Here is a 10,789-nt window from a genome sequence, read left to right on the forward strand (position 1 = left end):
CATAGCGACCACAATGGATGCCATCCTAGCATCAACAATAAGTGCTACAACAGCAGCAACAAAAACAGGAACCACAGCAGTGCCCACAGCTGTTATGACAGCAGAGACAGCAGTAGTGACAACATCAGAGGCAACAGCAGTAACAGCAACAATGGGAACCACAACAGTGTTTACAGCATAAGCAACATTTTACACAACAGCATGAGCCATGGCAGCAAGCACAACAGTAACCATAATAGAGATAATATCAAAAACCACAGCTGGCACACACGAGGGACCACATCGGTAATAACAGCAATGAGCAAAGCTGCCATCACATCATAGACCAAAGTGAGAACCACATCTACAACTACAGTATTGTCTGGAGTTCCTACACCATCAAAGATTTTTTGAAGCTACTACCATCATTGGGACAATAGCAGGGATTTTGGATGACTCCACAGTACTGATAATAAAAGTGACAATAGCTGCCACCAGTAACAGCCATGGTACAGACCCCAGCCGTAACCTTGTTGCCACAAAAGCACATACCAGAATATCAACAACGGTTGGTAGAAAATCAGTTATTATAACTGCCACAACAGCAGCAACATCAGCAGGTACTACAGCACCAGTCACAGCTGGGCAGGGGTAACCATAGTTTTGGACCTCGCCCTTTTTGAAAGGTCTCCCGTAGACTTTTTGCCTGCTGTTGCTGTTTTGTTGGTTTTAGAACTCTGCACACTTTACGACTACTTACCAGTGCTGAAGTGCTTGTGTTCTGTCCTTCAACCATGATGAAATTGTCTTACACCTAATTGGCACATTTAACTTATTTGGAAGTCTCTAGTATATGGTACTATATGTACCTAGTGTAGTGTAGTTCCTATACTCCCAATAGGTTCGGCTCATTGGAATAATATATCCTAGAGATTTGACGTAGGACTTATGTCTACTAGGTCTCTATCGAATATATTAAACTTAATTGTGAGTGCCAGCTAGCTCAGAGGTCACTAGAAACTTTCTCGAATACACAAGAAGGGATTAGTTTCTGACAACCGCATAAACATGACAACTTTGTTTCCTCAAGAATAAATGTATCTTCAGAGTCGTGGAAACAATAGATAAATATTTTACTCAGTCAATCGTGCATGCTTCGTTTCATCAGAGGTGCAGAGAGAAAGAAAGACAGGCGTTTTCAATAAAGAGGATTTATTGAACAGTCTTCTTTCTCATGTAAGTAAAGTGAACTGCTACAATCGTAATGCAGGGAGCAAAGTATAATGCGTACAGCGAGAATTAAATTATAAAATAATACTGTAAAAGCATTGTATGATTTCTAAGCAATATATAAATACATACATAAAAAACAAAGGCTAAAAGTACTCAATTGGTGTTTCTAAAACACGCCTACCCCAATGTACCTAAACTAAGCCTAGTACGAGGGAAGAAGTAAGTGTGGTGTGGCATAGGTTTAGTTTTATTTGCCAAGAATCTTTCCAAGATTTCTCTTAGGGTCTCTTAGGGTCTAATGAGCTCCATACCTTAGTTTAGAATGAAGGAGGTCTGGTATCTCTGTCTCTCGGGATTCGATTTCCCAACACCTCACAAGGGGAGCTTGGAAACACTGGAGCTGGATTCTCAACGAGAGAAAGGATAGCTTCTCGATCAGTGGGTCAGCTGGAGGGTCGGCTTCCTTCGGCACTTGCTGTAGCGAGCTGCTTCGGGCAAGTAGATAGTCGATCTGCTCCGAACCACCTTGAAGGTGCCCAGTTTGACATAAAGTTGGGCATATTAACGTCAGTAAAGAACCCCAAGGGAATGGTAGTTCTTTGTAAAGTCCATGAGTTCTTGGACAAATCAATATTCAAGCAAGGGGAGGTCCCTGACTGCTTAAGCCGATTTTCCAAGAAATCGTTGTGACGTTTTGGTACGGGTGGAAGTAGCCATGCCTGTATTTGGACTGCATGGGCTATGTCCAAATATGGGTATGATTTCTATGCCTATATTAGGGCAATGTGAATTGTAACTATATAAGGGCATGAACCGGAAATTTCGCTCGGATCCTAAAACACCATACAACACTAGGGCCTGTAAATTAAATGCTAATAGAAGGCATGTAGCACTCATTGTACCACCCACTGAAGTAGCTTTATAGAACATGCCTCAGGCCTGCCACTGCAGCCTGTAGTTCAGCTTTAATCAGCCATCTTGACTTAGAAAAAACAAATCTTTTAGCAGGCCTAACCCTTCATTTTTAACACATGTAAGTTATCCCTAAGGTAGGCCCAAAAGGATCATAGGGCCGGTGCCTTGTATTTAAAAAGTGGTAAATGTGGTTAAAGTTTTACATGTCCTGGTAGTGAAAAACTCCTAAAGTAATTATTTAGGTCGACCCTAGGGAGCGCGCATGCGCTGTATGGAAGACCTGCTGTATTCGATACTAGAATTTGCTCCTGCATGCTGGCTTCCCATTGGTTGAAAGCAGTGTCAGTCTTCTTTGCTGCCTCCTAAGTGGTTAACACAGAGATACAATAAGGCTGCAGTCCCAAGAGTCCTTGGTCTGTCTCCCTGGGCAAAGGTTCGAAAAATGCTGTGTATCCAGCTAAATTCAAAATAAACACTCTTTCTCTTTCTTATCCGTCTTGTTTAATCTTTCCAATGTGTTGAATTCACACAATGTTGCTTCAAATGCATATCAACGTCAACACTTCATTTCCCATAATGCATTAACATCCACTGATCAAGCAAAGATGTTCTTCCCTCCCAATGCATTTCGGTAACATGTGCCTTCATCAGGGGATTCTCTATGGAGTAAGTTAAATATGATGAGGTAAGTATTATTAGGAAATCATCGATCTTTGAACCACCACCACGTTCTTCTAGTAGATTAAAGTGCAAGTAACATAAGTGTTCTAACATAAATCACCACAAATGGCAAAAAATGCGGCGTTCTGGAAAAAAAACTTATTCAGTGCAGTTACGTATCGGTCTTACTATCTCTGTACCTCCTGTGTGTTAATTGCTTTCATGTGCTTTATCGTTCACAAGTATACGATTTTAAATGCAAAAGTGTATCCGCGCAATTAACGATCGGGCGTGCAGCAGCGCTAGTGATGTTAAACTACGCGCTGCAGCAAGACAAACAGATTCGTTTATAACTTACCGAAATTATGTACGACGTGATGTACTCTCCTTGCAACGATTAACCCCATGTGTTAGCAGTGTCCTCGGATGTTAGTTTGAACGCGTTTAAGTGGCGTCTTACGTACGCGTGCCCCGCGCTGACGTGCAGTTAAAGTGATAGTGTCAACTCTTGTCAATAAAGACAAACGCGAGATAAAAGAGGTTAAAAAAGGTTACAAGGGTGAACTAAAGTAGACGGTGATGTGGATATGTGATTCGATGCCTACAGATAAAACAGTTGTGCACAATGTGTGATTGCAAGTAATCCTGCTATAAAGCTTCATTGATAACCGGCTCAGTGTTTCTGATCTTATGCTGCACTGACATTAATGGAATACCGTATATGAGTTGATGTAAAACTAATCCAAACTAAAATAGCAATGGTTATAAAATAGTGGGTACAATACTATGCTAAATGTTATGAAAAAAAACCTTTTCGCTCCATGCCAGAGTTCTAATGAGTGGTCTAGTATATGAATCATAAATAACATAGAAATTCAACCCGTTCATTCAACCCATGTGGTATTAAAATTATCAGATGGTAAATCCAATAGTTTTCTCTTCTCAACAAAGTGTTCTTGTTGTCCTTTCCTTCAAATGTTTCTACTGTTTCCAAAACAATGCTTTTAATTGACTTATATGATGTTGAGCCTCTAAAAAATGTGATGTTATCGTTGACTTCATGACCTTAGTTCTGATGTTGCTTTTGTGTTCATTCAGTCTCGTTTTGAGTTTACGTTCTGTTTGGCCAAGATATGTGGCATTAACCCTTAAATTAATTTTATGCCCTTTCATCGGGTGTGTGATGACGCATCCCCTCATGATGTTGTGACAGTTATTACAGTTCCAACATGGCTTGGTGCCGTAATATTTGCTTACACAGCATTTACCCTACTCTCAACTTCTAAGGGTAAAACGGGTCATCTCGGAACCCGCTCAATTATCAGAACAAACTGAACAAATGATATCCCTCTTCAAACAACTTGGATACCCAGAAGTGCTGCTACAACAAGCAGTCAACAGAACAACTAAAACCACAAGAGAAGAGCTTCTCAAAACGCAATCTAAAATTCAAGACAATAGAATAACCTGTGTGAGCAAATATTCAAACATGAGCCGACAATTCAAGAAAATTATCAAAAGACACTGGAGTTTACTTAGATTGGAAACAGACTTTAAAAACATTTTCGAACAAGAACCACTATTTGTTTATACGAGTTCAAAAAACATTGGGGAAATATTGAAACAACCAACGAGAGACACTGAACCCAAGCAATATTATGGCACCAAGCCATGTTGGAATTGTAATAACTTTCACAACATCATAAGGGGAGGCGTCATCACACACCCAATGAAAGGGCATACAATTAATTTAAAGGTTAATGCCAAACTGCCGGGAAAAAAGTACCTAGAGGAGTCCCTGGCTGTTACAGGACTAAATGAATTATGGGTAATCTTACTACCGCATGCACAATTTAAGGATGTAGTAAACAAGAGTATAAAGAGACTCTCTTTAATAGAGGATAACAGCCACCTTTGCCCACAGGCCTGGATGACTCTGAGCACATACAAATCACCCGGGTTACAGGCTTACTTTGGACTGGGGTATTGCAGGAAATCAAAAGAAGCCTTTTTAAAACATAGGCTAGGAATCCTACCAGCCATACCACATCTACAACCATGGCTGAGAAGGAACTGTGGGAAAACATGCAGGCTATGCGGTGCAGGGAAAGAAGACATCGAACATTTGATATGCTCCTGCTCTCCTAAAAACAACTTTTAACGAACATAGAATACGCACAAGGAGACAAGCAGTCCTTGCATGCTTTGACTCAAGACTTCCGTCATTAAACGGGAAGTTGGTGAAATTCCTGAAATTAGTGGTGCTTAAACTAACAAATCAAAACAGGCAAAACATAAACCCTTATTTTATAGCTGTCATATCTCCCAAATAATTAAGATAATTTGTTTAAGACTTTTTATTGATGAAATACGCATTCAACTGTATTTTTGTAATGGTTTTAATTAATCAGAAACAATACATTTTTTACTACAAAACATTTAGTATAGTATTGTACCCACTATTTTATAACCATTGCTATTTTAGTTTGGATTAGTTTTACATCAACTCATACACGGTATTCCATTAATGTCATTGCAGCATAAGATCAGAAACACTGAGCTGGTTATCAATGAAGGTACAAAGAGAGAGGGGTCCCAGCAAACATTTGTTTCAAGACAGGACAAATTTCAAGTTGAATATAAACACAAATACACATAAGCGAATGTATCATCAACACAATGTTATTTAATCACACTGTATTATGCATAGCTTATTAAGTACTCATTCAAATTCTCATCAAAATGACAAAAGTGCCCCTTGGGATGAAAAGGGATAACGTGCAAGTGAGGGGTAAGGTTTGTGCAGAATTCTCGTGACTAGAACAGAAAAAAACATTCCTTAACATCAAAACACAAATTTTTCTGGCCTCAAAAGAGCCAAAAGTTAGAGGAACAACCAATGTTCTATGACCATTTTAGGCGATCCATGCCCACTGTGCTGCAATCAATGTTCAAAGTTTAAATAGCACAGGCTGGTTATAACACGAGAAAAAGTCGACGTTTCGACCCCAATATGTAGTAGGTATCGATGTAACCTATGGGCGGGGTCTTCATCAGGATGGTGAAGGTGTGAATGGAAGGGGCCAGGCAACCTAGGACAATTGGAGAACCATGATCAATACCGGATTGGTGGCAAATTGAATTATCAAGGAAAAAGACTAAGTGGAATTACCTTGGTGAGTTTGAAGTGTGTTGGGCCAGGTGGCTCCAAAAAACAGGGGGCGGGGGGCAAAGTAATCTGTAAAACATCATAAAGGAGGCTCAGACATCTGTATTTTAACAATTCTCAGTGCTTAATAGTGAGTGAATCAGCCCAACCGGGGCATCTATTAACTTACGACTACTGGTGCATATTCTGGATCAAAAGGGTCAATTGCATCTCTCCGCTTGATCCGGGCTGCCCGTAGGTCAATTACATTTCCCTAAAAAGTTTAAAAATACACAGGAGGTAGCAGCGTTATTATCCATTTACGGACTGCTGCTGAACGAACACAAAAAAGAGAAAACCCATCTCTACTCACATAAAAGGATTTCCGTTAAATCACGGGCATCGTAATACAGCTGCGTCCGCGATCCGTGATGCCTACAAATATAAATAATGGCCGTGAGATAATCCACCATCAGGGTGGGTGGAAGCATTATCCTGTTATAAATCTCTATTGCCATAGCAGTCTCTTACCTGTAAACGAAGGGACCTCCGATGAATAGAAGGTTTCAGTGTTCGGCTGCATGAGACGGCAAAACGCAGTGGGGCGGTGACGTGAGAATAATAAAGACGCACTGACAGCGCGTGCACGTATACTCCCGCAAGATGCGTGGGTATGTCCATAGTAGAAAGACTCTAGTAAATGCCGAGCACAAACATAGTAACAGTTGTGCGACCATCATTGAAGGGCTAAAAGACTGGAAAGAAGGCCATCAGTTAACTCGTGCCGCCCATCTCTTTCAAAGAGCAGGATTGTTACAAGACACGGTTCGTGTAAATATTCCTGTTGCATTACATGAACTGGTGAGGTGTCCGCAATGAGGGACTCAGGCATAGGCATGATGACGGTAGTGAGTCCATCATAATAAAACGGGCCATGCCAATAAGTTTAGTCCCGATGTGCATATGTTACACACAGTTCGATGAAAAACACCCTCGGGTACATTATTTCAAGAATAGACAATCATTCATATGAAGATTCGTGAAATAGATAATAGGGGTGTGCACCTCTCAAACATGAGGGTAAAGCATGCGCTCTTAGGTAGTATCACATCAAATTTTATCAGTAGACATTCTCATAAAATAAAATAAAATTCACACGTCATTCCTAAAACGGTTCATACTTATGGAAAAACATTCATAATTAGATTGCGAAAGGAGGTGCACCTCTCCAACATGAGGGTGAGACGTCCACTCTTAAATTGTGTGACATCATAGTGACCATATCTAATGTTAAGGATCTTAGAGAACCATTAGTGTCTTAAGTGGGTTTGAGGACACAAAACCTAACCTGGGGGTCGATTAGGATCGCGGATTTTCCCCATCCTCCGGGCCGGCGGAAGCCACCGCCGGCCCGGAGGATGCGGAAAATCCGCTGCGGACCCACCAAAGACCCACCGCCAAATTAGGATGGCTGGTGGGTCTTGGTTTCAGTCCGCCGCTTTTCCACCGCGGTCGGCTTACAACTGCGGCGGAAAAACTCTAATATGGTGGTGGTGTCTCTCAGACACCGCCAGACATATTAGGATGGCTTCCCAGACATGCTTTTCCGCGGCGGGTTCTCCGCTGTGCAAAAGCATACGGATCTTCACTTCGGGGGCCCGTTGCGGGCCCCCTGGGTGAAGGGAGGTGGAGGGTGCACATGGGGGTACCCCCCTGCATTTACATGCAGAAAGCGGCAGGCACCGCGCGGTGCCTGCCGCTTTGTGCATGTAAATGCAATGCATGCGTTTTTAACATTGTAGCGGGTGCAGCTTGAAGCCGCACCCGCCGCAATGTTAAAAATAGAGGATGTGACCACCAGGGTGGCGGTCACATCCTAATTGCACAGGAGGGAACGCCGCCGCACATGCGGACGTTCCCTCCTACTCTGGGCTCGCGGACGGACGCAAGTCCCTCCGCGATCGTAATGTGCCCCCTGGTTTGGGACTGATAGTAGTTTGTGATGGTATGTCACCGGGGTTTGATGTAACCCTTCGAAAGGGACCCAAAATAAAGTAGTAACATTTCTAGGGACAGGAGCAATATCCTTATCTGAATAGTGCAGCGAGTTGAGCATGGCTGCTGTCCATTTCATTGAGGCCATTTTTTATGGAATTAAAAAGGACATCCATTTTGCTTCTCGCATGTTCAAGATCCTGCTTAGATCTCCGCCTCTGGGTCCCAAAGACACTTTCTCAAGCAGAGTGCATTGTAGGCTGTCTGGGGTGTGGCCTGTTTTTTTACAGTGTTCCACCAAAGGGGCGCCAATTACTTCACATCGAATCCGGCTGCCATGTTGGAAGATTCTTGCTTTTATTTTTTGTTGAGTCTGGCCTATGTATAACAAATTGCATGGACATGGGATCACATAGATGACATTTGTAGTATTACAATTGGTATAGGATTTCAACGCAACTTTGCGCTGGTTGTGTTCAAATTCCTTGCATTGTATTGTTGTCGCACACACATCGGGTTAATCGTTGCAAGGAGAGTACATCACGTCGAACATAATTTCGGTAAGTCATAAACTAATCCGTTTGTCTTGCTGCAGTGCGTAGTTTAACATCACTAGCGCTGCTGCACGCCCGATCATTAACTGTGCGGATACACTTTTGCATTTAAAATCGTATACTTGTGAACGATAAAGCACATGAAAGCAATGAACACGCGGGAGGCACAGAGATAGTAACACCGATACGTAACTGCACTGAATACGTTTTTTTTTCTTCAGAACGCCGCATTATTTGGTATTTGTGGTGATTTATGTTAGAACACTTATGTCACATGAACTTTAATTTACTAGAAGAACGTGGTTCTGGTTCAAAAATCGATTATTTCCTAATAATACTTACCACATCATATTTAACTTATTCCATAGAGAATCCCCTGACGAAGGCACATGTTGCCGAAATGCATTGGGAGGGAAGAACATCTATGCTTGATCAATGGATGTCAAATCATTATGGGAAATGAAGTTTTGACGTTGATATGCATTTGAAGCAATATTGTGTGAATTCAACACATTGGAAAGATTAAACAAGACGGATAAGAAAGAGAAAGAGTGTTTATTTTTAATTTAGCTGGATACACAGCATTTTTAACCTGTGCCCAGGGAGACAGACCAAGGACTCTTGGGACTGCAACCTTATTGCTTTACTGATACACTCCTGAGTGGGGAGTGATTCCCCAGAGCACGGCCCACAGTTTAACTTCGAAATAATAAACGAGCGGTGCACGATCCAAATCAAACAGTTTATAACGCAGAGATACCTCACTTCCTTTTTTTGCAGAGCAGCACCGCCTAGCTACGGTGTCTTTCCACTTCCATTCTTGATCTATTGTTGGTATGAACTCTTTTTTTCTAGTTGTTGCACCGGTGCTTCATGCACTGTATTCTATACATAAGGTGGCTGCACCCTGCACCACACACTCGACAGAGCAGGGCACGCACTTTGCGTGCCCTGCCATTGCTAGAGTGTGGGGTGCCCTTGAATGGGAGTCCAGCAGCATCCTGCCCCTCTATGCTGCCATGCTGCTAGGCCCAGATCATTATGAGAAGGGTAACTCACTTGCGTTTGAAGCGCCATGTCATAGGCAGATTTCTAATCTTATCTCTTACTGACATATTTTTTCCCCCGAATGGCCGCTTTTTACAGAAAACTTTAAATGTGAGCTGTATGACAAACCATAGCCTCACTCAAGGAAATACAGTTAGTGGGGATTTGTCAGCAGTATTCGGTAATATACACCGTCTTAAGGCAGAAAAACTAACTCTTTTTTTCACAGCACTCTGCTCTCAGGCATTGATAGTTTATAAAGATTAGACCTGCGGGATGAATTTGATGCATCATTTCTCATCGAAGACAATAAATATTCATTTTACAAATGGCGCAGTCCGCCATTGCTATTATTCCTATTGTGCTTCTCCCTGGGGGGTGTCATCTACCCCCACCATCTATCACCCATTGTTAAAAGCATCCCCGGTCCTGCCGGAAGTACTCCAGCTGGTCTGTCCTCATACTGCAGCAGTCCCAAGACTTTTTCGGGCTTCCTTCCCACCACTGGAAAGTGGCCACAATCTGAAGGAGGAGGTCAGCCGGGTGCTCTGCCGTGCATGCGGTGAGTATGACTCAGTGTATTAATTGTATTGATTCTAGTTATTAAATGGTTGCAGTGTGGCACGCTGTATTATATCTTTACCTGTAGATATTGTCGTGTCTTCCCACCCAGGAACTCACGCATGACACGCATGACACGATGTGCATCTTGCAGGTATGCCTTTATTTGTTGGTTCACATCATGCTCGGATCATGACCTCCTGTCTCGAGGTCCAGCATCAGAATGCCGTTCCTCTCCACCCCCTGACCGGATGTGGTGTCCGGTGTCCCCTCGCCCTTGCGCTGTCCCAGGGTCCTAGTGCCCATGTCCTGGACACGATAGATATGGCGCGGCGGCCGCAGATAACCTTCCCCCTTTCTGTTTCTTCCTCTAATTTCCTCTCTTTCTGTCTCCTCCTCACTTACTGTAAAGAAACACTTTGGCTTCTCTAGCTCTGTCCCTAGCAGCTGTGCCTCCTCCCTCTCTCTTTCTTCCTCGTATTCCCTCTCTTCTGTCTCTGTCCTGTTTCTCCTCAGTGGTCCTAAAGTGCCCAGATTGGCTTGAGATCTAGTGAGAAAATGCACCATTCCTGGAGATACTGTAATGTGTGGGGCAGCCTCGGGATGGACACAAAAAAGGGTCAAATTACAAAAAGCTGTCAGACTGATTGTATTCACAACCACATTCTTCAGCGCCACTAGTGCTACTTTAATATTC

The 10,789-nt window shown here is 42.6% G+C and overlaps 1 long non-coding RNA gene across 1 annotated transcript in view; it reads right to left on the reverse strand.

Moving 5' to 3' along the window:
- The window catches only part of LOC144821825 (uncharacterized), a 383,678-nt gene extending 373,271 nt beyond the window's left edge, over positions 1-10,407 (reverse strand). Inside the window, exon 1 of the long non-coding RNA XR_013608459.1 lies at positions 10,175-10,407. This is a non-coding gene — a long non-coding RNA (uncharacterized LOC144821825). The remainder of the gene's footprint in view (positions 1-10,174) is intronic.
- Between the last annotated feature and the right edge of the window lie 382 nt (positions 10,408-10,789).

This window comes from Lissotriton helveticus, chromosome 2_2 (assembly GCF_964261635.1).
Source record: "Lissotriton helveticus chromosome 2_2, aLisHel1.1, whole genome shotgun sequence".
Taxonomy (NCBI): domain Eukaryota; kingdom Metazoa; phylum Chordata; class Amphibia; order Caudata; family Salamandridae; genus Lissotriton; species Lissotriton helveticus.